This window comes from Perna viridis, chromosome 1 (genome assembly GCF_037379345.1).
Source record: "Perna viridis isolate PV_CMFRI_1.1 ecotype Kerala chromosome 1, ASM3737934v1, whole genome shotgun sequence".
Lineage (NCBI taxonomy): Eukaryota > Metazoa > Mollusca > Bivalvia > Mytilida > Mytilidae > Perna > Perna viridis.
The window spans coordinates 28,226,065-28,249,137 of NC_142445.1; the positions used below are offsets into that span (position 1 = coordinate 28,226,065).

The following is a 23,073-nucleotide window of genomic DNA, read 5'->3' on the forward strand; positions in this document are numbered from 1 at the left end:
GAGAAATAACCAATCAGATAGCTTGCCACGAATCAAATAAATAATGTAAAATTGACCAAGAGAGCACAGGTATTAAAAACAAATTGCAATATGTAGGGGATAACTTTTGTCTTAATTCCACCTACCCTATTCTTGGTGCTCACAAGATAGATACATTAAAAATCTTACAAGTACCATTGCGTGTGTCTGGTATTTCCTTGTCTATCTTTATATCTTTGGAAATTAATTTTGTGACAAGTCTCGTTCTCTCAGCGGTGTTAGATCTTAAACCTACAGATCTAAACGGAAGCTAGTCGTTATAAGTATAAAGAAAATAAATGTACAGGCACGTACAATGCCTGATAGTGAACACACTGAAATTGATCCCTCATATTTACTGACCTGGCGTCGATTTCACAAAAAGTCGTAGGTATGAAATCGATCGTAAATTATGACGTCACAATGCTATTTAGGTTGTGACGTCATTACTTACGATCAACTTTACACTTGCGACTTTTTGCGAAACCGACGCCTGGGTTGTTCAATCTTATGACAGATTTTCTGGTCAATTTTCTCCTAGATGCCTTGCAGTCAGATTTATGAAATAGATTTGATCTGTTTTCATGATGAGTCTAGGTACAGTTTCACCTTAGAGTCATTGATAAACAGGTCTGTGAAATATGTCTAGGCTATTTGAACGGTAACGAATCATCATGTGCAAGATTTCAGATAGACACATTCTTAATTATATCAGAATCACTTAATAGTCTGGTTTCACGTGTGTGCGACAAAGACACTAAGTATAGTCTACATCAGGTAAAATAAATATCTGGTGTACCTTCACAAATTACAAGAATTTAACAAACTAAATTCATGTTTACTTCCTTTTAAAAGAAATTCTCAAAACGCAAATACTAAAAGCAAGTTTGATTTTACAGCAGGCCAAGTTTACGAGCTTATTTCATCTACGCCAGGGACTTACAACTTAACGACTTTTCATGGTGCGCCAAAGGGTTGTATCCAGTTCTGTAAATCACGTTCTGCTATTTTTTTTTCAAAATTAAAAAATACATATAGCAATGTTAAAAATGAAATGTTTGTTACATTGTAAGAGTGTTTTCATAATTTAATATCCTGAAATTGTCACTCATAAAGATATATTTTCAGTAAATCATTAAGTGATGTAACAGTTAAAACCTTGCATAACAAACAGTAAAAATCAACAAAAAATGAAAACATTAACAATAATACATAAACAGGTTAATAGTAGACAAAATGAAAGTACATGTACTCCCTGAAAGTATAGAACAAGCAGGCTTATTTTATCAAAAATCTTTATCTGTGAATCAGCACTCATTAAGGTTTAGAGTTTATAACAGCTAATATTTTGTGGACAGGTTTTTGTCATCAATTGTGTTCTGATTATTCAGAAGATTATTCACCTAAGTTACATGATGTCTCCGTAAATGGTCTCCTTCCTTTCATACAAAAACCTCTTGGACTTCATCACATTAGAACCAAACTTTATTCTATACCTCTCACTCTACTACACTCCCTTTACAAAACAAGTCTTGACATTCCTGTTTCTGACCCCACGTCATCATTATACAGACTTGTTGCCATCCTTTTGGTTTCCACAGACTCTTTAAACCAGTTTGTGTGAAAAGTCAAGATGAAGAAAAACGATCACTACCGTTTGTCAACAAAGGTATAGATGCAATTAATTTGGCTAACATCCTCCATCACAAAAACGTTACCAACAAAATTCCCCCATATTTCAAAGACAAATCCATACCAATTATTTCATATTCCTATACTTCACCCATCGCATCCAAAATTTTCAATTATAAAAGGCTATTGCAGAACCTCGAGATTGAGGACTTCAAGGCTAAACCACCTGACTGTTCTTGCAAAACCTCTCCATTCAAATATGGTCCTTCTGGTCACGTCGTTACGGGAGATTTAACCATTATCGAAAACGAATCTCTGCGTAATATCCTTTCTAAAGGTCCCAAGTACCGTGAACCACGCTCCATAAATTGGAATTATAACTTTAAAGTTCTTATGAATGCCGTCGAGGACTATGCAAGAAAATGGATAAAACGAGAACAAGAAGACATTGATTCTCTGTCAGAGTGGTTAAAGGCCGTGAGGTCTTTAATTTTGAAACGAATGAAAGTTTTAAGTAGGTCAATGAGTGCCAAGGCTACATCAGTTTTCAAAGACCCCCATGTAGCAAAAACACTGTCTACTATACATGACAAGTATGTTGTCGTACAAGCAGACAAAGCCCAAAACAACATTGTTTTTGTCTGCAAACCGTTTTATATCCAATGTTTATTATCAGAGGTAAACGTAGAAAATAATAGCAGTGATAGGACCTACACTGCTACCACTCTCTCCAAAGAAGAGATTGTGGAAAACCATAAATCTGTTCTATCTCTTTTGGTCTCTCTACCAAGGACGAGGATTGTGATTTACCGTCTATGTACTGGATTCCTAAACTTCACAAGAATTCATACAAACAACGTTTCATAGCTGGATCTGCAAAATGTACCACCAAATCTCTTTCAAAACTTTTAACTTCTATACTCACAACTGTCAAAGAGGGTCTACAGTCCTACCACAACACTTGTTACTCCTGTAGTGGTATTAATTCAATGTGGATCCTGAAAAATTCGAAAGATCTTTTGGAGACAATCAGTTCAAGACTATTATCTGAATATAATAGCATTAAAACCTATGATTTGTCAACACTGTATACTTCTATTCCCCATACTCAGTTAAAATCCCGACTTAAAAACATTACACATCGTTGTTTTTCCAAAAAAGATGGTACACCTAGATACAAATATATAGTTCTATATAATAGATGACGTATTATCTTTAAACAATCCTAATTTCGGGGATTTGATACATCGCATCTACCCAAAATAACTTGAGATAAAGGATACTACAGACACTGTGAAGTCAGCCTCATATCTTGACCTACACTTAGAAATCGATGGTAAAGGAAAACTATTGACCAAACTTTACGACAAACGTGATGACTTTTCATTCAGAATTGTTAACTTTCCTTTCATCTGTGGCAACATCCCTTCGGCTCCTGCGTATGGAGTGTTCTTATCACAACTTATACGTTATGCCAGAGCTTGCCGAAACTACGCAGACTTTTTGTATCGCGCTAGAACTCTAACAAATAGGTTTCTGGAACAGGGTTATGTTGTTACAAGATTGAAGTCATCACTACAGAAGTTTTATGGTCGTCATCATGAACTCGTTATGGTGTATCCATCAGCACCATGAAAATTGATGTATTCAACGGGTCATAGTTTTCCTTTCCTCATTTGTCTACCTCGGACTTGACTTTTTATGAGCAACTCGGCGGGTGTTTCTAGAAAAGCAGAGGACGCTTACCCTACCGGTGCACCTGGTCCATGCTCCCAGTTTTTAGTGGAGTCCGAGTTGCTCATTTACTTTCGTTACTTTGTATGTATGATTTTAGTTACTTTATGTTCTTTGTTGTGTATGTCTGTTTTCCATGTCTGGTCTTTGTCCTTGGATTACATTCTTTTGATTACCACTATAACCTTGGCTCCCTTGATTACTCTTTCATGTACTTCTCTGTCTAAGAATGAGGCAAAATATGAATAAGGTGTAGCATTTGAAGGAAAAATCTTAAAGAGATTTGTTTGCATTATCCGAGTATTTATACTTCATAACCTCCAGAAATGACCATCAAACTGTTTGTAAATTTGGCCTTTTTAAAGATATTGATAGTTCGGACTAGGTTCACTTATGTACACTTTGCCCCTTCCAGGCTGAATTTCTAAACATGATAATGTAGAGTGTTGCCAATCAGCATTTTTGGAAAGGACTTGATGTAGTAGAAGATTACAATATTCGAATATTTTATGTCTTGTTCACTGATGACAAGTCAAACGTAGTTAAGAACTCAAGTACTTGCAAAAATAGCTAAAATTTGGTACAAGTTGATAATTTTTTTTAAATTTGTTATGGCTACGCCAAAGTAAACCCACCAAATCTTCAGGAATATTGATAAAATTGACAAAAATGCTTCAGAATATCAAAATATCAAAATATCACATGGGTCTACATTGACACAGCCACGTGTATTTCACGTAGAATGGGTAATTACTTCCTTGTTTTGTAAAATTTAAGACAATCAGCAATTCCGAGCAATGATTGACTTAAATATGTGCAGTACAGACAAATTATATACGTAGACAATTAATATTTAGTTTAGCACTTAAGTTCAGCAAGATAAAATTTGCTGTCATGACTTAAACATCATTATTTTTCAAGAAAATAAGGGGGCCAATGTACCGCAGTTGAAATGCGCTATGGAAAAATGGCGGAAAAATTTTCAAACACTTTTTAAGTCGCTAATATTGTTAGCGACTTCTTGCACTCGTAATTTCAGTTCTTATCATATGCATACCATTTGCATGAATATGTAGTTATACGCCACATAATGCTGAAGATCACGAGTCACCGACAGCCTACAAAAGGGAACAATGATATCTTCACCATTCCGAAGCGGATATACTGTAGTAGTTTGAATCTTCGGTGGCATTGGATCTTGTAAATAATCCGGAGCCATTTTATTATATATTTTATGAAATCAATTTAAATTGTTACGTTTTCGTCAATCTTCTAGTTTTTCCCATCCAATTTCTCGATATACTTGCTCCAGTTTGGTGAATATCGGTAAGCCAGTTATTATTCTAGCAGCTTCGAGTTGTAAAGTTTCTAGCTTTTGAATGTTTACTGTCCCACAATTATCCCAGACTCTTGAGGCATATTCAAATAAAGGTCGGATATACACTGTGAATAGTTTTTATAAGTGATTCCGAGAAAATTTAAATTTTAATTTTCGGAGAATACTAAGATGCTTTCTAATCGAGGTAGCTAGGTTTTCTATGTGATCGCTCCATTTTGCGTCGTCACTAAAAGTAACTCCCAAATGTTTATGAGTTTTGTTAAGCGGAATGTCTTTTCTGTTCAGACTGAAATGTATGTTTGGAAGATCGACTTTTGAAAACATTATAATTTCTGTTTTATTTGGGTTAAATCCATTAACCTTGTTTTTGACCATTTGTCCAACGAAAAACATGATTAATGGACTTTAACCCAAATAAAACAGAAAATCTGGTTCCTAAAATGGTTCCCTGGTCGATATCATACGCTACAACGTACTTTTTAAAACATATCATACACATGTCTATGCGTGTTTTTGCTTGCATTAGAACGGGAAGTTTACATTATAAATAAAATGATCGGTTAGCATTTACTTTATGTTATATTACCCAGTTTCCGATTCAAACACAGGCGTTCCTTACAATTGATTATATAAAGGTAAGATATATTATCTGGACACAGATATCTATATACACATATATAGCCATTACCAGTTGTTTAATCTGGTTCCTGGTAATTAAAAATATTCGTGTCATCACAGTTATATGTACGAAAGAGTAAGCAATCATATCAAGGGAATCAGGATTTTAGCGGAAGTCACCCGATTTTAGAGCATATCGGTACAATTGTATTTGTACAATTTTGGATGTTGAAAGTAAGCCAAAATTAGTGACTGTGAATATTTGACTATTAGCGACTTCGAAGACTTCAGTCTCTGATTTTCTATATGTAACGGAGGTGACTGTAGCTAGTTGATATTTTAATAATATTGTTTACTTATCAAACTGTTCACGTGATTTTGTTTTGGTCATGTGACACTGTTACCGGTGTAAATAAGGTATGTAAGTTTCGTCATGTGACCTCGTGATTTCACGATGATGGGTCCTAGTCTACCATTCAAAAGCACAGAGATAGGTCATTTAGAGTGCGTTGAATTCAGTGTTAAGGGCAAAAATCTTTCTGTGTAAAAAATACCGATAAAAACGACAAATAACTATTTCAACATAATAAACATAGTAAGAAAAAACATAAACTAGAAGATTTTGCATTGTTATACAGCGTTTCGAGTACTCGGAAGTAAACAAAAAAATACAGATCGGTCTTCGGTTTTCAATACGTTCTACATCGAAATTCCGGTAAAGAAAATGAAACTAGAACGAGACCTACATTCCCTATAGTCGTAATTTTCATTTTGAGCTTGCCTCGGTGTTTTACGTTAAATGTTCGAGTCTCAGTATTTTACATAAGTTCAGTTTATTTCAAAACGAGTTTTACCCAAATCGAGTCCATAACATTTGAGTTGATATCCTTGCTCTGATTGGTTGATTCATTTTTAACTGAGTATTTAAGCGAGTGTGCGGCGCACTGTGCGTACGAGACCCGAAAGGGTAGTCAAGGACGTTAAAAAACCCCATAGTTAGTCGGTTTATCGCTTCTTCTACAGATAGCCAGTTTAGGTATGTAGCACACCGTTTCGATACTTTAAGACTGTTACAGTCTGTACGTTCTTTGTTTCTGACCTATTTACGGTTTTGCCGAGAACGCTTGAGAAATTTTTGGTTTATTGATTTAGAGAATGATTTGGATATTCAGGCTTTTTTATACACTAAAACATTTATACCTGTTGGTTTTCTGTCGACCGTCGAGCCGTGTTAAAATGTAAATTAGTAATTAACGTTGGTCAACAGGTAGGATTTTAAATCCCGCGCTTTCCCGTGAGCGATGTTTAGGTATTTAAGTTAAGGCCAGTCACCGCCAGTTAACTAGCTAAACTGGTTAATTCACCCATAGACGTTATGCATTTATAAGCGTTATGCATCATTGTTTCCCGTGACTTTGTACTTTGTTAAATAAACTGTGTTTTTCCACATGTAGTTCTTATTCACTCTGTTTAATGACAGAGTGCAGTGCACGAGTGCACGGGGTGTACTGTATGAGATTTGGTCATAGGTAGTAGTTATTGACATGTAAATCTAGACAAGCAAATTAATCAGCGAACATTCAAACACTTACCATCATTTATTAAAAGAAATATAACACTACTTATGGTAAGATTGGTATTGTTGTCCTAGATTTTAAAGTGTTAACTGGTAATTTACACTGAGAAACTTGCACACAATTCTTTTTTGTATCACAGACTTAACTTTTGTTACCTAATTTGAATATTCGGTAACAAAAGTGAATTTTGTATACAAATTAGTTTAGTTTGGATTCTGTGAACTAATTTGCATACAAGACAGAGAAATATTATGACAAAATTAAATTCACAAAATTCAATTTTGCTTTTACAAAATTGAATTCTGTCATAACAAAATCACTTTTGCATGCAATTTTACACAATATTCACTTTTGTGTCACAAAAGTCAATTTTGTATGCAAATAAGTTTACAGAATCCTTTGAATATGCAAATGAATTCTCTCATCACGATTTTGTAAGAAGGTTTATTATGGGACATACTAACTGTAAACTAATTAGCATACAAAATTGACTTTTGCGACGCAAAATTGACTTATGTGACACAAATTTGACTTTTGTCTCACATATTGACTATTGTTATTTAATTTCCATATCAGGTAACAAAAGTCAATGTTATATGCAAAATATTTAATGTCTTTGCATACCTGTTTGACAAAATTGAATTTTGTCATTACAAAATTGAAGTGATCATAAAACAAGTCTGTACGACAAAAATGATTTTGTTATGACAGAATTAAATTTTGTGTACACAAAATTGATTTTTATTACAAAAAAATCAAGTCCCATTCGGCGCCCCGTATGCAGTAGTTAAATATTGCGATTTGTCAATTTAGTGAAAAATGCGGTATCGATAAAAAAAAAGAGCTTTGGATTAGTAATGTTGTTATTCAACATTACGAATTTGATAGGCTCTGCCAATGTATGTGTTTTTTGTTCAACTGTCAAAAATTCAAACTTAATTATTGCAGTCGCTTTTTTTCCATTATGGCAATAATTTCTGAATTTGCAGAAATATACAATATCAGGAAAATAATACGTACAATGCCTGCAGCATACATTCACAAATGAAATTTGATAAAAAAATGTTTTACTTCTCAGTTTTTCGAGGCAAAACATGCTCAATAAATTTTCCAAAAAAACAAAAAGCTTTCAGCAAGTTTGATTTACAGTAAGCCAGGTTTGCGACCTTATTCCATCCAAGCTAGGGACTTACAACCTTACGACTTTTCACGGTGCACTAGAGGGTTGTATCCTGTTCTGCAAATCAGTTTCTGCTTAATTTAGTCAATTTTATATTGATTAAAAATAATTATTTACTGGATTTTTATTAATTACAAAATATCATTTGGGAATGTATAGTTTACTAAATGATTTTGTATGTAAAATAGAACAGTCAGTGGCATGCACAAATAACGTAAACAACACAAGAAGTCATAAAAAAAATAAAATGTATGGACATGAGACAAAACCAAAAGAAATGAACCAAATTGATACCAATAGTCGAAATTTTAAACTTCTAAACCACTCTTTTCATGAAATTAGCAGTGGTACCTTTGAACTAGATAAAAAGCTGTTTTAAATCCAATGTTGTCTACTGGAAGAAAACAGGAAGGATTTTGTCTACCGTCAAGAAATCTGGTGATAGTATTTCAACATACCGAAATACAAAATTTACAAATCACTTTTTCTAAAAAGCATGCAAGAATAAGAAGCACAATAAAAAAAACAATGCAACTCTTTACCCTTCTATTTTTTTATAATCCTATCCCAAAATGAAATATGATGAGCAAGTTTGATTTGCAGCAGGCCAAGTTTGCGAGCTTATACCATCCACACCAGGGACTTAATTACAAACTTACGACTTTGCACGATGCGCCAGGGCGTTGTATCCTGTTCTGCAAATCACATCCGCTAAATAGAGGCATTGTATACTACTAAGGGGGTTTTTAACATCATTGACTACACTGTCGGGTCTCGCACGGACTGGAGCATTGTTTTATTGTATCTTTATATATAAAATAACTTGAAGCTTTATAACTGTTTATTTAAATATTGTTATTAACCACCCATAAACAGATATTGAATGCAAATAATATACCTTTAAAATAGTTATGTATTTTCACAGTTAACTGTTAATTTTGAAAGATTTGAAGGTACATGATTAAACAGTTGATGAAAATTGCATTTTTACCTTAAATTAGTTATAAAAAAGGAGGATTTATTTTAAAATTTAAATGAACTGATCAGCTTAATATTGCCTAAAGAAACAAAGACATTGAATTGAGGTTTTTTAAACCAGCTTAAATTGAATTAGAACAGGCTATTTTTCACCTGAAAAATAGCCTGATCTTCAATCTCCAGACGCGTATGAACCAATTAATCTTGCAAAGAGCCCTGAATCAATCCGGATAGGTTATATATAAAACATGCATTTTACACATCATCAAACTTACAATTATTGCACCGACTATGAATGCTACCTCCAATCACTTTTCAGGAAGTTCATTTTTTACCAAAAGTGAAATTACCAGGTCACCAGTTGAAGTATAGGGGACGTTGGATTTGTGCATAAAAAATCAAGATTTCATGCCATTGTTTTCTCATTTTTTTTGGGGGGGGAGGGGCGGGGGCGTTCGCCCATCAAGCCTGACCGTGGATCCCCGCCCGGTCCTATACGGAAGAGTGCAACTTAATGCAATCTTTAGTAGAGTGTTATATATATATTAATTTGGGTACCAGTCTTCTGCACATACAAAAAAGTAGTTCGGAATAACGAGAAATAGTCCAAACAATTCAAAAGCTTAGTGAATCTCCTGCGGAAACATTATATTTTTGATCTCCGTTATGTGCTGCCAAAGTGACACGGTTCGTAGACAATCAATTACTCTTATCACATGTTGAGCATATATGTTGCAAACTTATTTATTAAAAATGTACTGAGTTATTGAAGCGTTTGTGGAATTGTACATTTTTTTTTTAAATAACTAACTTTGATACGACAGAAAGGTGAACACAGTTAAATTTTAATCGTGCTTGCTTCTTGGAATTGAATGTTACAAGTCATAGGTGTTGTGTACAACAAACATGTAGTTTATTGTTTGAATTCTTGAGCCTTCATTTTATAAGCCAAAAGTTAATCTGGGTTAAGCATAACGGCTCGTTGGTCTAGGGGTATGATTCTCGCTTAGGGTGCGAGAGGTCCCGGGTTCGAATCCCGGACGAGCCCAATTTTTGACAACGGTACATTCCACAAAATGGCGTCACGTACCACTTCGAATGTTTGTAATAATATATGTTTGCGACGATTTTTATTTTGTTCATGAAGTAATATTAAACGTATACGATACAACGCGCAAATTTGATATTCCGACGCTGACTTTGACAATGGAGAGTGTTATTCAATATTCCAGCCAAATGGTGTTGGTATAGCATCTTTCTAGTATATTCATATGTATCCTATTTTTGATTCCATTGTTTAAAGTATCGAATATTTCGCGTTTAAAATACTATATGAATGTAAGTATGTATGTATGTGTTGGTCTCGCGGTAGTCATCTTGTTCTTCAATTTACCGCGGTAATGACAGATATTAGGAAGTTCTTGATGCACTAGTATGCCGTTAGTGGTTGGCATGTTTTGTACTATTATCTTGATTGATTTTGAATTTGTACAGCTTTGCCACGTTTACGTTGTAATCGGTTTCTCTTCCACATTGTTAAATAGATTAAATCTACCACTAATATTTAAGCGGCTCGTTGGTCTAGGGGTATGATTCTCGCTTTGGGTGCGAGAGGTCCCGGGTTCGAATCCCGTACGAGCCCTTACTATTTTTTTCCTGAATACTTCTGTTTCATAGACAAATGGAATGTGTGATCTTTATACAATCGAACGGACGAAATTTTATTGATACGTAAACTATTCCTCTATTCGGAAGAACCTCTCCAAAACAGCATTCAGATACCTCCTTTCTTGTTGGTGTTGCCTCTTTGCCGAATCTTAGACTGTGCACAAATTTCACGAGTGTCGTTATATACGTTTGCATGGCCGATAAAAAAGTAACATTTAAGTTATTTTTGTGATTTCGAATTTCTCATCCAAACGAAAGTTTGAAACTGCCTATATATATATTTATTTATTTAGTATTCATATTTGGGATCGACTACGTATTCTTTTGTTCGGATATCTCTGTCTCCCTCTTCTGTTGAATATTATACGTGTTTTTACATCTTGCATTTAATATACTTTAGCAAAATATACAGTTCAGATGTCGATTGTGTCGTGCGCGTGTATTAAAATGGTCTTTCAAGTCCATATATTATTGGATGTATACAAACGTTCATCACTAAAAATTTCCATTGGTACAATCAAGCGGCTCGTTGGTCTAGGGGTATGATTCTCGCTTTGGGTGCGAGAGGTCCCGGGTTCGAATCCCGGACGAGCCCGTACTTTTTACCGTTTGAAAGTGCTGTTTATGGACCCATAAGTATTTATAATCCCGTGAATCGGGTAACTGTTTCCGTAGTGTAGTGGTAATCACGTCCGCTTCACACGCGGAAGGTCCTGGGTTCGAGCCCCAGCGGAAACATTATATTTTTGATCTCCGTTATGTGCTGCCAAAGTGACACGGTTCGTAGACAATCAATTACTCTTATCACATGTTGAGCATATATGTTGCAAACTTATTTATTAAAAATGTACTGAGTTATTGAAGCGTTTGTGAAATTGTACATTTTTTTTTAAATAACTAACTTTGATACGACAGAAAGGTGAACACAGTTAAATTTTAATCGTGCTTGCTTCTTGGAATTGAATGTTACAAGTCATAGGTGTTGTGTACAACAAACATGTAGTTTATTGTTTGAATTCTCGAGCCTTCATTTTATAAGCCAAAAGTTAATCTGGGTTAAGCATAACGGCTCGTTGGTCTAGGGGTATGATTCTCGCTTAGGGTGCGAGAGGTCCCGGGTTCGAATCCCGGACGAGCCCAATTTTTGACAACGGTACATTCCACAAAATGGCGTCACGTACCACTTCGAATGTTTGTAATAATATATGTTTGCGACGATTTTTATTTTGTTCATGAAGTAATATTAAACGTATACGATACAACGCGCAAATTTGATATTCCGACGCTGACTTTGACAATGGAGAGTGTTATTCAATATTCCAGCCAAATGGTGTTGGTATAGCATCTTTCTAGTATATTCATATGTATCCTATTTTTGATTCCATTGTTTAAAGTATCGAATATTTCGCGTTTAAAATACTATATGAATGTAAGTATGTATGTATGTGTTGGTCTCGCGGTAGTCATCTTGTTCTTCAATTTACCGCGGTAATGACAGATATTAGGAAGTTCTTGATGCACTAGTATGCCGTTAGTGGTTGGCATGTTTTGTACTATTATCTTGATTGATTTTGAATTTGTACAGCTTTGCCACGTTTACGTTGTAATCGGTTTCTCTTCCACATTGTTAAATAGATTAAATCTACCACTAATATTTAAGCGGCTCGTTGGTCTAGGGGTATGATTCTCGCTTTGGGTGCGAGAGGTCCCGGGTTCGAATCCCGTACGAGCCCTTACTATTTTTTTCCTGAATACTTCTGTTTCATAGACAAATGGAATGTGTGATCTTTATACAATCGAACGGACGAAATTTTATTGATACGTAAACTATTCCTCTATTCGGAAGAACCTCTCCAAAACAGCATTCAGATACCTCCTTTCTTGTTGGTGTTGCCTCTTTGCCGAATCTTAGACTGTGCACAAATTTCACGAGTGTCGTTATATACGTTTGCATGGCCGATAAAAAAGTAACATTTAAGTTATTTTTGTGATTTCGAATTTCTCATCCAAACGAAAGTTTGAAACTGCCTATATATATATTTATTTATTTAGTATTCATATTTGGGATCGACTACGTATTCTTTTGTTCGGATATCTCTGTCTCCCTCTTCTGTTGAATATTATACGTGTTTTTACATCTTGCATTTAATATACTTTAGCAAAATATACAGTTCAGATGTCGATTGTGTCGTGCGCGTGTATTAAAATGGTCTTTCAAGTCCATATATTATTGGATGTATACAAACGTTCATCACTAAAAATTTCCATTGGTACAATCAAGCGGCTCGTTGGTCTAGGGGTATGATTCTCGCTTTGGGTGCGAGAGGTCCCGGGTTCGAATCCCGGACGAGCCCGTACTTTTTACCGTTTGAAAGTGCTGTTTATGGACCCATAAGTATTTATAATCCCGTGAATCGGGTAACTGTTTCCGTAGTGTAGTGGTAATCACGTCCGCTTCACACGCGGAAGGTCCTGGGTTCGAGCCCCAGCGGAAACATTATATTTTTGATCTCCGTTATGTGCTGCCAAAGTGACACGGTTCGTAGACAATCAATTACTCTTATCACATGTTGAGCATATATGTTGCAAACTTATTTATTAAAAATGTACTGAGTTATTGAAGCGTTTGTGAAATTGTACATTTTTTTTTAAATAACTAACTTTGATACGACAGAAAGGTGAACACAGTTAAATTTTAATCGTGCTTGCTTCTTGGAATTGAATGTTACAAGTCATAGGTGTTGTGTACAACAAACATGTAGTTTATTGTTTGAATTCTCGAGCCTTCATTTTATAAGCCAAAAGTTAATCTGGGTTAAGCATAACGGCTCGTTGGTCTAGGGGTATGATTCTCGCTTAGGGTGCGAGAGGTCCCGGGTTCGAATCCCGGACGAGCCCAATTTTTGACAACGGTACATTCCACAAAATGGCGTCACGTACCACTTCGAATGTTTGTAATAATATATGTTTGCGACGATTTTTATTTTGTTCATGAAGTAATATTAAACGTATACGATACAACGCGCAAATTTGATATTCCGACGCTGACTTTGACAATGGAGAGTGTTATTCAATATTCCAGCCAAATGGTGTTGGTATAGCATCTTTCTAGTATATTCATATGTATCCTATTTTTGATTCCATTGTTTAAAGTATCGAATATTTCGCGTTTAAAATACTATATGAATGTAAGTATGTATGTATGTGTTGGTCTCGCGGTAGTCATCTTGTTCTTCAATTTACCGCGGTAATGACAGATATTAGGAAGTTCTTGATGCACTAGTATGCCGTTAGTGGTTGGCATGTTTTGTACTATTATCTTGATTGATTTTGAATTTGTACAGCTTTGCCACGTTTACGTTGTAATCGGTTTCTCTTCCACATTGTTAAATAGATTAAATCTACCACTAATATTTAAGCGGCTCGTTGGTCTAGGGGTATGATTCTCGCTTTGGGTGCGAGAGGTCCCGGGTTCGAATCCCGTACGAGCCCTTACTATTTTTTTCCTGAATACTTCTGTTTCATAGACAAATGGAATGTGTGATCTTTATACAATCGAACGGACGAAATTTTATTGATACGTAAACTATTCCTCTATTCGGAAGAACCTCTCCAAAACAGCATTCAGATACCTCCTTTCTTGTTGGTGTTGCCTCTTTGCCGAATCTTAGACTGTGCACAAATTTCACGAGTGTCGTTATATACGTTTGCATGGCCGATAAAAAAGTAACATTTAAGTTATTTTTGTGATTTCGAATTTCTCATCCAAACGAAAGTTTGAAACTGCCTATATATATATTTATTTATTTAGTATTCATATTTGGGATCGACTACGTATTCTTTTGTTCGGATATCTCTGTCTCCCTCTTCTGTTGAATATTATACGTGTTTTTACATCTTGCATTTAATATACTTTAGCAAAATATACAGTTCAGATGTCGATTGTGTCGTGCGCGTGTATTAAAATGGTCTTTCAAGTCCATATATTATTGGATGTATACAAACGTTCATCACTAAAAATTTCCATTGGTACAATCAAGCGGCTCGTTGGTCTAGGGGTATGATTCTCGCTTTGGGTGCGAGAGGTCCCGGGTTCGAATCCCGGACGAGCCCGTACTTTTTACCGTTTGAAAGTGCTGTTTATGGACCCATAAGTATTTATAATCCCGTGAATCGGGTAACTGTTTCCGTAGTGTAGTGGTAATCACGTCCGCTTCACACGCGGAAGGTCCTGGGTTCGAGCCCCAGCGGAAACATTATATTTTTGATCTCCGTTATGTGCTGCCAAAGTGACACGGTTCGTAGACAATCAATTACTCTTATCACATGTTGAGCATATATGTTGCAAACTTATTTATTAAAAATGGACTGAGTTATTGAAGCGTTTGTGGAATTGTACATTTTTTTTTAAATAACTAACTTTGATACGACAGAAAGGTGAACACAGTTAAATTTTAATCGTGCTTGCTTCTTGGAATTGAATGTTACAAGTCATAGGTGTTGTGTACAACAAACATGTAGTTTATTGTTTGAATTCTCGAGCCTTCATTTTATAAGCCAAAAGTTAATCTGGGTTAAGCATAACGGCTCGTTGGTCTAGGGGTATGATTCTCGCTTAGGGTGCGAGAGGTCCCGGGTTCGAATCCCGGACGAGCCCAATTTTTGACAACGGTACATTCCACAAAATGGCGTCACGTACCACTTCGAATGTTTGTAATAATATATGTTTGCGACGATTTTTATTTTGTTCATGAAGTAATATTAAACGTATACGATACAACGCGCAAATTTGATATTCCGACGCTGACTTTGACAATGGAGAGTGTTATTCAATATTCCAGCCAAATGGTGTTGGTATAGCATCTTTCTAGTATATTCATATGTATCCTATTTTTGATTCCATTGTTTAAAGTATCGAATATTTCGCGTTTAAAATACTATATGAATGTAAGTATGTATGTATGTGTTGGTCTCGCGGTAGTCATCTTGTTCTTCAATTTACCGCGGTAATGACAGATATTAGGAAGTTCTTGATGCACTAGTATGCCGTTAGTGGTTGGCATGTTTTGTACTATTATCTTGATTGATTTTGAATTTGTACAGCTTTGCCACGTTTACGTTGTAATCGGTTTCTCTTCCACATTGTTAAATAGATTAAATCTACCACTAATATTTAAGCGGCTCGTTGGTCTAGGGGTATGATTCTCGCTTTGGGTGCGAGAGGTCTCGGGTTCGAATCCCGGACGAGCCCTTACTATTTTTTTCCTGAATACTTCTGTTTCATAGACAAATGGAATGTGTGATCTTTATACAATCGAACGGACGAAATTTTATTGATACGTAAACTATTCCTCTATTCGGAAGAACCTCTCCAAAACAGCATTCAGATACCTCCTTTCTTGTTGGTGTTGCCTCTTTGCCGAATCTTAGACTGTGCACAAATTTCACGAGTGTCGTTATATACGTTTGCATGGCCGATAAAAAAGTAACATTTAAGTTATTTTTGTGATTTCGAATTTCTCATCCAAACGAAAGTTTGAAACTGCCTATATATATATTTATTTATTTAGTATTCATATTTGGGATCGACTACGTATTCTTTTGTTCGGATATCTCTGTCTCCCTCTTCTGTTGAATATTATACGTGTTTTTACATCTTGCATTTAATATACTTTAGCAAAATATACAGTTCAGATGTCGATTGTGTCGTGCGCGTGTATTAAAATGGTCTTTCAAGTCCATATATTATTGGATGTATACAAACGTTCATCACTAAAAATTTCCATTGGTACAATCAAGCGGCTCGTTGGTCTAGGGGTATGATTCTCGCTTTGGGTGCGAGAGGTCCCGGGTTCGAATCCCGGACGAGCCCGTACTTTTTACCGTTTGAAAGTGCTGTTTATGGACCCATAAGTATTTATAATCCCGTGAATCGGGTAACTGTTTCCGTAGTGTAGTGGTAATCACGTCCGCTTCACACGCGGAAGGTCCTGGGTTCGAGCCCCAGCGGAAACATTATATTTTTGATCTCCGTTATGTGCTGCCAAAGTGACACGGTTCGTAGACAATCAATTACTCTTATCACATGTTGAGCATATATGTTGCAAACTTATTTATTAAAAATGTACTGAGTTACTGAAGCGTTTGTGAAATTGTACATTTTTTTTTTAAATAACTAACTTTGATACGACAGAAAGGTGAACACAGTTAAATTTTAATCGTGCTTGCTTCTTGGAATTGAATGTTACAAGTCATAGGTGTTGTGTACAACAAACATGTAGTTTATTGTTTGAATTCTCGAGCCTTCATTTTATAAGCCAAAAGTTAATCTGGGTTAAGCATAACGGCTCGTTGGTCTAGGGGTATGATTCTCGCTTAGGGTGCGAGAGGTCCCGGGTTCGAATCCCGGACGAGCCCAATTTTTGACAACGGTACATTCCACAAAATGGCGTCACGTACCACTTCGAATGTTTGTAATAATATATGTTTGCGACGATTTTTATTTTGTTCATGAAGTAATATTAAACGTATACGATACAACGCGCAAATTTGATATTCCGACGCTGACTTTGACAATGGAGAGTGTTATTCAATATTCCAGCCAAATGGTGTTGGTATAGCATCTTTCTAGTATATTCATATGTATCCTATTTTTGATTCCATTGTTTAAAGTATCGAATATTTCGCGTTTAAAATACTATATGAATGTAAGTATGTATGTATGTGTTGGTCTCGCGGTAGTCATCTTGTTCTTCAATTTACCGCGGTAATGACAGATATTAGGAAGTTCTTGATGCACTAGTATGCCGTTAGTGGTTGGCATGTTTTGTACTATTATCTTGATTGATTTTGAATTTGTACAGCTTTGCCACGTTTACGTTGTAATCGGTTTCTCTTCCACATTGTTAAATAGATTAAATCTACCACTAATATTTAAGCGGCTCGTTGGTCTAGGGGTATGATTCTCGCTTTGGGTGCGAGAGGTCCCGGGTTCGAATCCCGGACGAGCCCTTACTATTTTTTTCCTGAATACTTCTGTTTCATAGACAAATGGAATGTGTGATCTTTATACAATCGAACGGACGAAATTTTATTGATACGTAAACTATTCCTCTATTCGGAAGAACCTCTCCAAAACAGCATTCAGATACCTCCTTTCTTGTTGGTGTTGCCTCTTTGCCGAATCTTAGACTGTGCACAAATTTCACGAGTGTCGTTATATACGTTTGCATGGCCGATAAAAAAGTAACATTTAAGTTATTTTTGTGATTTCGAATTTCTCATCCAAACGAAAGTTTGAAACTGCCTATATATATATTTATTTATTTAGTATTCATATTTGGGATCGACTACGTATTCTTTTGTTCGGATATCTCTGTCTCCCTCTTCTGTTGAATATTATACGTGTTTTCACATCTTGCATTTAATATACTTTAGCAAAATATACAGTTCAGATGTCGATTGTGTCGTGCGCGTGTATTAAAATGGTCTTTCAAGTCCATATATTATTGGATGTATACAAACGTTCATCACTAAAAATTTCCATTGGTACAATCAAGCGGCTCGTTGGTCTAGGGGTATGATTCTCGCTTTGGGTGCGAGAGGTCCCGGGTTCGAATCCCGGACGAGCCCGTACTTTTTACCGTTTGAAAGCGCTGTTTATGGACCCATAAGTATTTATAATCCCGTGAATCGGGTAACTGTTTCCGTAGTGTAGTGGTAATCACGTCCGCTTCACACGCGGAAGGTCCTGGGTTCGAGCCCCAGCGGAAACATTATATTTTTGATCTCCGTTATGTGCTGCCAAAGTGACACGGTTCGTAGACAATCAATTACTCTTATCACATGTTGAGCATATATGTTGCAAACTTATTTATTAAAAATGTACTGAGTTATTGAAGCGTTTGTGGAATTGTACATTTTTTTTTTTTAAATAACTAACTTTGATACGACAGAAAGGTGAACACAGTTAAATTTTAATCGTGCTTGCTTCTTGGAATTGAATGTTACAAGTCATAGGTGTTGTGTACAACAAACATGTAGTTTATTGTTTGAATTCTTGAGCCTTCATTTTATAAGCCAAAAGTTAATCTGGGTTAAGCATAACGGCTCGTTGGTCTAGGGGTATGATTCTCGCTTAGGGTGCGAGAGGTCCCGGGTTCGAATCCCGGACGAGCCCAATTTTTGACAACGGTACATTCCACAAAATGGCGTCACGTACCACTTCGAATGTTTGTAATAATATATGTTTGCGACGATTTTTATTTTGTTCATGAAGTAATATTAAACGTATACGATACAACGCGCAAATTTGATATTCCGACGCTGACTTTGACAATGGAGAGTGTTATTCAATATTCCAGCCAAATGGTGTTGGTATAGCATCTTTCTAGTATATTCATATGTATCCTATTTTTGATTCCATTGTTTAAAGTATCGAATATTTCGCGTTTAAAATACTATATGAATGTAAGTATGTATGTATGTGTTGGTCTCGCGGTAGTCATCTTGTTCTTCAATTTACCGCGGTAATGACAGATATTAGGAAGTTCTTGATGCACTAGTATGCCGTTAGTGGTTGGCATGTTTTGTACTATTATCTTGATTGATTTTGAATTTGTACAGCTTTGCCACGTTTACGTTGTAATCGGTTTCTCTTCCACATTGTTAAATAGATTAAATCTACCACTAATATTTAAGCGGCTCGTTGGTCTAGGGGTATGATTCTCGCTTTGGGTGCGAGAGGTCCCGGGTTCGAATCCCGTACGAGCCCTTACTATTTTTTTCCTGAATACTTCTGTTTCATAGACAAATGGAATGTGTGATCTTTATACAATCGAACGGACGAAATTTTATTGATACGTAAACTATTCCTCTATTCGGAAGAACCTCTCCAAAACAGCATTCAGATACCTCCTTTCTTGTTGGTGTTGCCTCTTTGCCGAATCTTAGACTGTGCACAAATTTCACGAGTGTCGTTATATACGTTTGCATGGCCGATAAAAAAGTAACATTTAAGTTATTTTTGTGATTTCGAATTTCTCATCCAAACGAAAGTTTGAAACTGCCTATATATATATTTATTTATTTAGTATTCATATTTGGGATCGACTACGTATTCTTTTGTTCGGATATCTCTGTCTCCCTCTTCTGTTGAATATTATACGTGTTTTTACATCTTGCATTTAATATACTTTAGCAAAATATACAGTTCAGATGTCGATTGTGTCGTGCGCGTGTATTAAAATGGTCTTTCAAGTCCATATATTATTGGATGTATACAAACGTTCATCACTAAAAATTTCCATTGGTACAATCAAGCGGCTCGTTGGTCTAGGGGTATGATTCTCGCTTTGGGTGCGAGAGGTCCCGGGTTCGAATCCCGGACGAGCCCTTACTATTTTTTTCCCTGAATACTTCTGTTTCATAGACAAATGGAATGTGTGATCTTTATACAATCGAACGGACGAAATTTTATTGATACGTAAACTATTCCTCTATTCGGAAGAACCTCTCCAAAACAGCATTCAGATACCTCCTTTCTTGTTGGTGTTGCCTCTTTGCCGAATCTTAGACTGTGCACAAATTTCACGAGTGTCGTTATATACGTTTGCATGGCCGATAAAAAAGTAACATTTAAGTTATTTTTGTGATTTCGAATTTCTCATCCAAACGAAAGTTTGAAACTGCCTATATATATATTTATTTATTTATTATTCATATTTGGGATCGACTACGTATTCTTTTGTTCGGATATCTCTGTCTCCCTCTTCTGTTGAATATTATACGTGTTTTTACATCTTGCATTTAATATACTTTAGCAAAATATACAGTTCAGATGTCGATTGTGTCGTGCGCGTGTATTAAAATGGTCTTTCAAGTCCATATATTATTGGATGTATACAAACGTTCATCACTAAAAATTTCCATTGGTACAATCAAGCGGCTCGTTGGTCTAGGGGTATGATTCTCGCTTTGGGAGAGGAGTCGAACGCACCCAAGATGTCAGACGTGTTTTGTTACAGTGTTCTTAATGTTTGTGGAATTAGTTAGATTATCAGTTTTGGAATGAATTTTCCAGCCGAAATATAGTGATATGATGGACATAGTTACACAAGTAGTAAGTTTCAGTTGACAAAATACGTATTTATATACAATTGACATTATCGTGATAGCTTCTGCCGTTTTTGATTTGAGGGTCTTGTGGAAAATTGATTTATGAATTCAATGTTGAGAGATTAATTTATGTGAAAATGGATTGTCTACCGAAAACATTAACTTCTTTGTTGAAAATTGTAAATGAACAATATACTGATTTTAGCTGGACATCTACTGAACAAAATGGAAGAATGAAAATATCTTTATTGTGGACAAATGGTGATAAATCAACGAAACGGAAATCTAATGCATCTAGAAAACGTGACCGGAAACGACTGAAGCAATTTGTAGAAAAGAAAAATTCAGAAAATAAAACATCTGAAAGCGAAGATGAATCGTTTATTGAAAGTGATACAGAAAGTGATATTCCATCTGAACCCACCGATGCGTTAATGGACGTGATCGACAGTGTTCCGTGTAGCGCCTCATTGACGGTAAATACTAACAAAGGAAAGCAGTCAAGTGAAGAGAATAACCAATTGCGAACCGAGAGTGTGAAACATGTTAACGGAAATTTAAATGCCACAGGGAAAATATGTATAAGTGAACATTCGAATACACAGAATATGTTAACTAAATCTCATGACGTTGTGAATACAGAAAATATTTCGAACACTGAAGAGAAATCAAAATCTCGACAGACACCAGTTCTAGATAAAATTGTTATCAAAACTTCGTTGAGTATGTGTAGCGCAACACTATTAACGTTGATCCCAATGATTAATTTAATCATGTCCTACTCATTGGGAAAGGAAGAGGACATTCATTATTTCGGTCCAGGAACAAAGCGGTACACGTACGCTTTGCACAATATTGAAAACGATTTTGATGATGTTAGGAAAACTAAATATATGAATAGTGATATAGCTAGTGCAATTGAGAAAATGGAAATTGTTGCCCGCAGGAAAATAGAGACATGGTTAAACTAGGTCTGATTTGATTTTTAAAATGTATGATAAAGTTTGAATGTATGGAAAATGTTTTGAAATATTTTTTTTTTACATTTTTTGCATGCCAATGTTTTAAAGCAGTCTGGAATGGATAGCCAGCCGGAATCTTTAATATTTGGATATGAAATTGTGTATTGTATTTCAATTACCTTTTCACTTGTTTTTACATTTTACCTAAAATTAAAAAAAAAGAAAATAAAAATGTGCATGAATACAGTGAAAGAGTACAACTGTGATATCTCTTGTGCGTACATGATTGTGAATAAAAATATATTAAATGTATGAATATAAAAATTTTGTAGGTATTGCGAAAATGGACAATTGTGGTGACTTTGTTTTCTATGCGTATGTAATTGACATATATGATATAACTAATCAATATGATAATAGTATGTCTATGAGAATATTAATAACAATATCTCTTTGATTTGTAAATGTTTTTCTGTTAATAAAATTTTATCAAGATAAAAAAAAAGATTCTCGCTTTGGGTGCGAGAGGTCCCGGGTTCGAATCCCGGACGAGCCCAATTTTTGACAACGGTACATTCCACAAAATGGCGTCACGTACTACTTCGAATGTTTGTAATAATATATGTTTGCGACGATTTTTATTTTGTTCATGAAGTAATATTAAACGTATACGATACAACGCGCAAATTTGATATTCCGACGCTGACTTTGACAATGGAGAGTGTTATTCAATATTCCAGCCAAATGGTGTTGGTATAGCATCTTTCTAGTATATTCATATGTATCCTATTTTTGATTCCATTGTTTAAAGTATCGAATATTTCGCGTTTAAAATACTATATGTATGTAAGTATGTATGTATGTGTTGGTCTCGCGGTAGTCATCTTGTTCTTCAATTTACCGCGGTAGTGACAGATATTAGGAAGTTCTTGATGCACTAGTATGCCGTTAGTGGTTGGCATGTTTTGTACTATTATCTTGATTGATTTTGAATTTGTACAGCTTTGCCACGTTTACGTTGTAATCGGTTTCTCTTCCACATTATTAAATAGATTAAATCTACCACTAATATTTAAGCGGCTCGTTGGTCTAGGGGTATGATTCTCGCTTTGGGTGCGAGAGGTCCCGGGTTCGAATCCCGGACGAGCCCTTACTATTTTTTTCCCTGAATACTTCTGTTTCATAGACAAATGGAATGTGTGATCTTTATACAATCGAACGGACGAAATTTTATTGATACGTAAACTATTC

The 23,073-nt window shown here is 35.6% G+C and overlaps 24 non-coding genes across 24 annotated transcripts; all 24 read left to right on the forward strand.

Moving 5' to 3' along the window:
- The first annotated feature begins 10,052 nt into the window (after window positions 1–10,052).
- Trnap-agg (transfer RNA proline (anticodon AGG)) lies at window positions 10,053–10,124 on the forward strand. Its single transcript has one exon. It is a non-coding gene; the product is annotated as a tRNA-Pro (tRNA).
- Window positions 10,125–10,646: 522 nt separating this feature from the next.
- Trnap-ugg (transfer RNA proline (anticodon UGG)) lies at window positions 10,647–10,718 on the forward strand. The gene has a single exon. It is a non-coding gene; the product is annotated as a tRNA-Pro (tRNA).
- A 549-nt stretch (window positions 10,719–11,267) lies between these two features.
- Trnap-ugg (transfer RNA proline (anticodon UGG)) lies at window positions 11,268–11,339 on the forward strand. Its single transcript has one exon. It is a non-coding gene; the product is annotated as a tRNA-Pro (tRNA).
- A 70-nt stretch (window positions 11,340–11,409) lies between these two features.
- Window positions 11,410–11,482, forward strand: Trnav-cac (transfer RNA valine (anticodon CAC)). The gene has a single exon. It is a non-coding gene; the product is annotated as a tRNA-Val (tRNA).
- A 329-nt stretch (window positions 11,483–11,811) lies between these two features.
- Window positions 11,812–11,883, forward strand: Trnap-agg (transfer RNA proline (anticodon AGG)). The gene has a single exon. It is a non-coding gene; the product is annotated as a tRNA-Pro (tRNA).
- Window positions 11,884–12,405: 522 nt separating this feature from the next.
- On the forward strand, window positions 12,406–12,477 carry Trnap-ugg (transfer RNA proline (anticodon UGG)). Its single transcript has one exon. It is a non-coding gene; the product is annotated as a tRNA-Pro (tRNA).
- A 549-nt stretch (window positions 12,478–13,026) lies between these two features.
- Trnap-ugg (transfer RNA proline (anticodon UGG)) lies at window positions 13,027–13,098 on the forward strand. Its single transcript has one exon. It is a non-coding gene; the product is annotated as a tRNA-Pro (tRNA).
- A 70-nt stretch (window positions 13,099–13,168) lies between these two features.
- Trnav-cac (transfer RNA valine (anticodon CAC)) lies at window positions 13,169–13,241 on the forward strand. The gene has a single exon. It is a non-coding gene; the product is annotated as a tRNA-Val (tRNA).
- Window positions 13,242–13,570: 329 nt separating this feature from the next.
- Trnap-agg (transfer RNA proline (anticodon AGG)) lies at window positions 13,571–13,642 on the forward strand. The gene has a single exon. It is a non-coding gene; the product is annotated as a tRNA-Pro (tRNA).
- A 522-nt stretch (window positions 13,643–14,164) lies between these two features.
- Window positions 14,165–14,236, forward strand: Trnap-ugg (transfer RNA proline (anticodon UGG)). The gene has a single exon. It is a non-coding gene; the product is annotated as a tRNA-Pro (tRNA).
- Window positions 14,237–14,785: 549 nt separating this feature from the next.
- Window positions 14,786–14,857, forward strand: Trnap-ugg (transfer RNA proline (anticodon UGG)). Its single transcript has one exon. It is a non-coding gene; the product is annotated as a tRNA-Pro (tRNA).
- A 70-nt stretch (window positions 14,858–14,927) lies between these two features.
- Window positions 14,928–15,000, forward strand: Trnav-cac (transfer RNA valine (anticodon CAC)). Its single transcript has one exon. It is a non-coding gene; the product is annotated as a tRNA-Val (tRNA).
- Window positions 15,001–15,329: 329 nt separating this feature from the next.
- Window positions 15,330–15,401, forward strand: Trnap-agg (transfer RNA proline (anticodon AGG)). Its single transcript has one exon. It is a non-coding gene; the product is annotated as a tRNA-Pro (tRNA).
- Window positions 15,402–15,923: 522 nt separating this feature from the next.
- Trnap-ugg (transfer RNA proline (anticodon UGG)) lies at window positions 15,924–15,995 on the forward strand. Its single transcript has one exon. It is a non-coding gene; the product is annotated as a tRNA-Pro (tRNA).
- A 549-nt stretch (window positions 15,996–16,544) lies between these two features.
- On the forward strand, window positions 16,545–16,616 carry Trnap-ugg (transfer RNA proline (anticodon UGG)). Its single transcript has one exon. It is a non-coding gene; the product is annotated as a tRNA-Pro (tRNA).
- A 70-nt stretch (window positions 16,617–16,686) lies between these two features.
- On the forward strand, window positions 16,687–16,759 carry Trnav-cac (transfer RNA valine (anticodon CAC)). Its single transcript has one exon. It is a non-coding gene; the product is annotated as a tRNA-Val (tRNA).
- A 330-nt stretch (window positions 16,760–17,089) lies between these two features.
- On the forward strand, window positions 17,090–17,161 carry Trnap-agg (transfer RNA proline (anticodon AGG)). Its single transcript has one exon. It is a non-coding gene; the product is annotated as a tRNA-Pro (tRNA).
- A 522-nt stretch (window positions 17,162–17,683) lies between these two features.
- On the forward strand, window positions 17,684–17,755 carry Trnap-ugg (transfer RNA proline (anticodon UGG)). Its single transcript has one exon. It is a non-coding gene; the product is annotated as a tRNA-Pro (tRNA).
- Window positions 17,756–18,304: 549 nt separating this feature from the next.
- On the forward strand, window positions 18,305–18,376 carry Trnap-ugg (transfer RNA proline (anticodon UGG)). Its single transcript has one exon. It is a non-coding gene; the product is annotated as a tRNA-Pro (tRNA).
- A 70-nt stretch (window positions 18,377–18,446) lies between these two features.
- Window positions 18,447–18,519, forward strand: Trnav-cac (transfer RNA valine (anticodon CAC)). Its single transcript has one exon. It is a non-coding gene; the product is annotated as a tRNA-Val (tRNA).
- Window positions 18,520–18,851: 332 nt separating this feature from the next.
- Trnap-agg (transfer RNA proline (anticodon AGG)) lies at window positions 18,852–18,923 on the forward strand. Its single transcript has one exon. It is a non-coding gene; the product is annotated as a tRNA-Pro (tRNA).
- Window positions 18,924–19,445: 522 nt separating this feature from the next.
- Trnap-ugg (transfer RNA proline (anticodon UGG)) lies at window positions 19,446–19,517 on the forward strand. The gene has a single exon. It is a non-coding gene; the product is annotated as a tRNA-Pro (tRNA).
- Window positions 19,518–20,066: 549 nt separating this feature from the next.
- Window positions 20,067–20,138, forward strand: Trnap-ugg (transfer RNA proline (anticodon UGG)). The gene has a single exon. It is a non-coding gene; the product is annotated as a tRNA-Pro (tRNA).
- A 2,762-nt stretch (window positions 20,139–22,900) lies between these two features.
- Window positions 22,901–22,972, forward strand: Trnap-ugg (transfer RNA proline (anticodon UGG)). Its single transcript has one exon. It is a non-coding gene; the product is annotated as a tRNA-Pro (tRNA).
- Window positions 22,973–23,073: the final 101 nt, after the last annotated feature.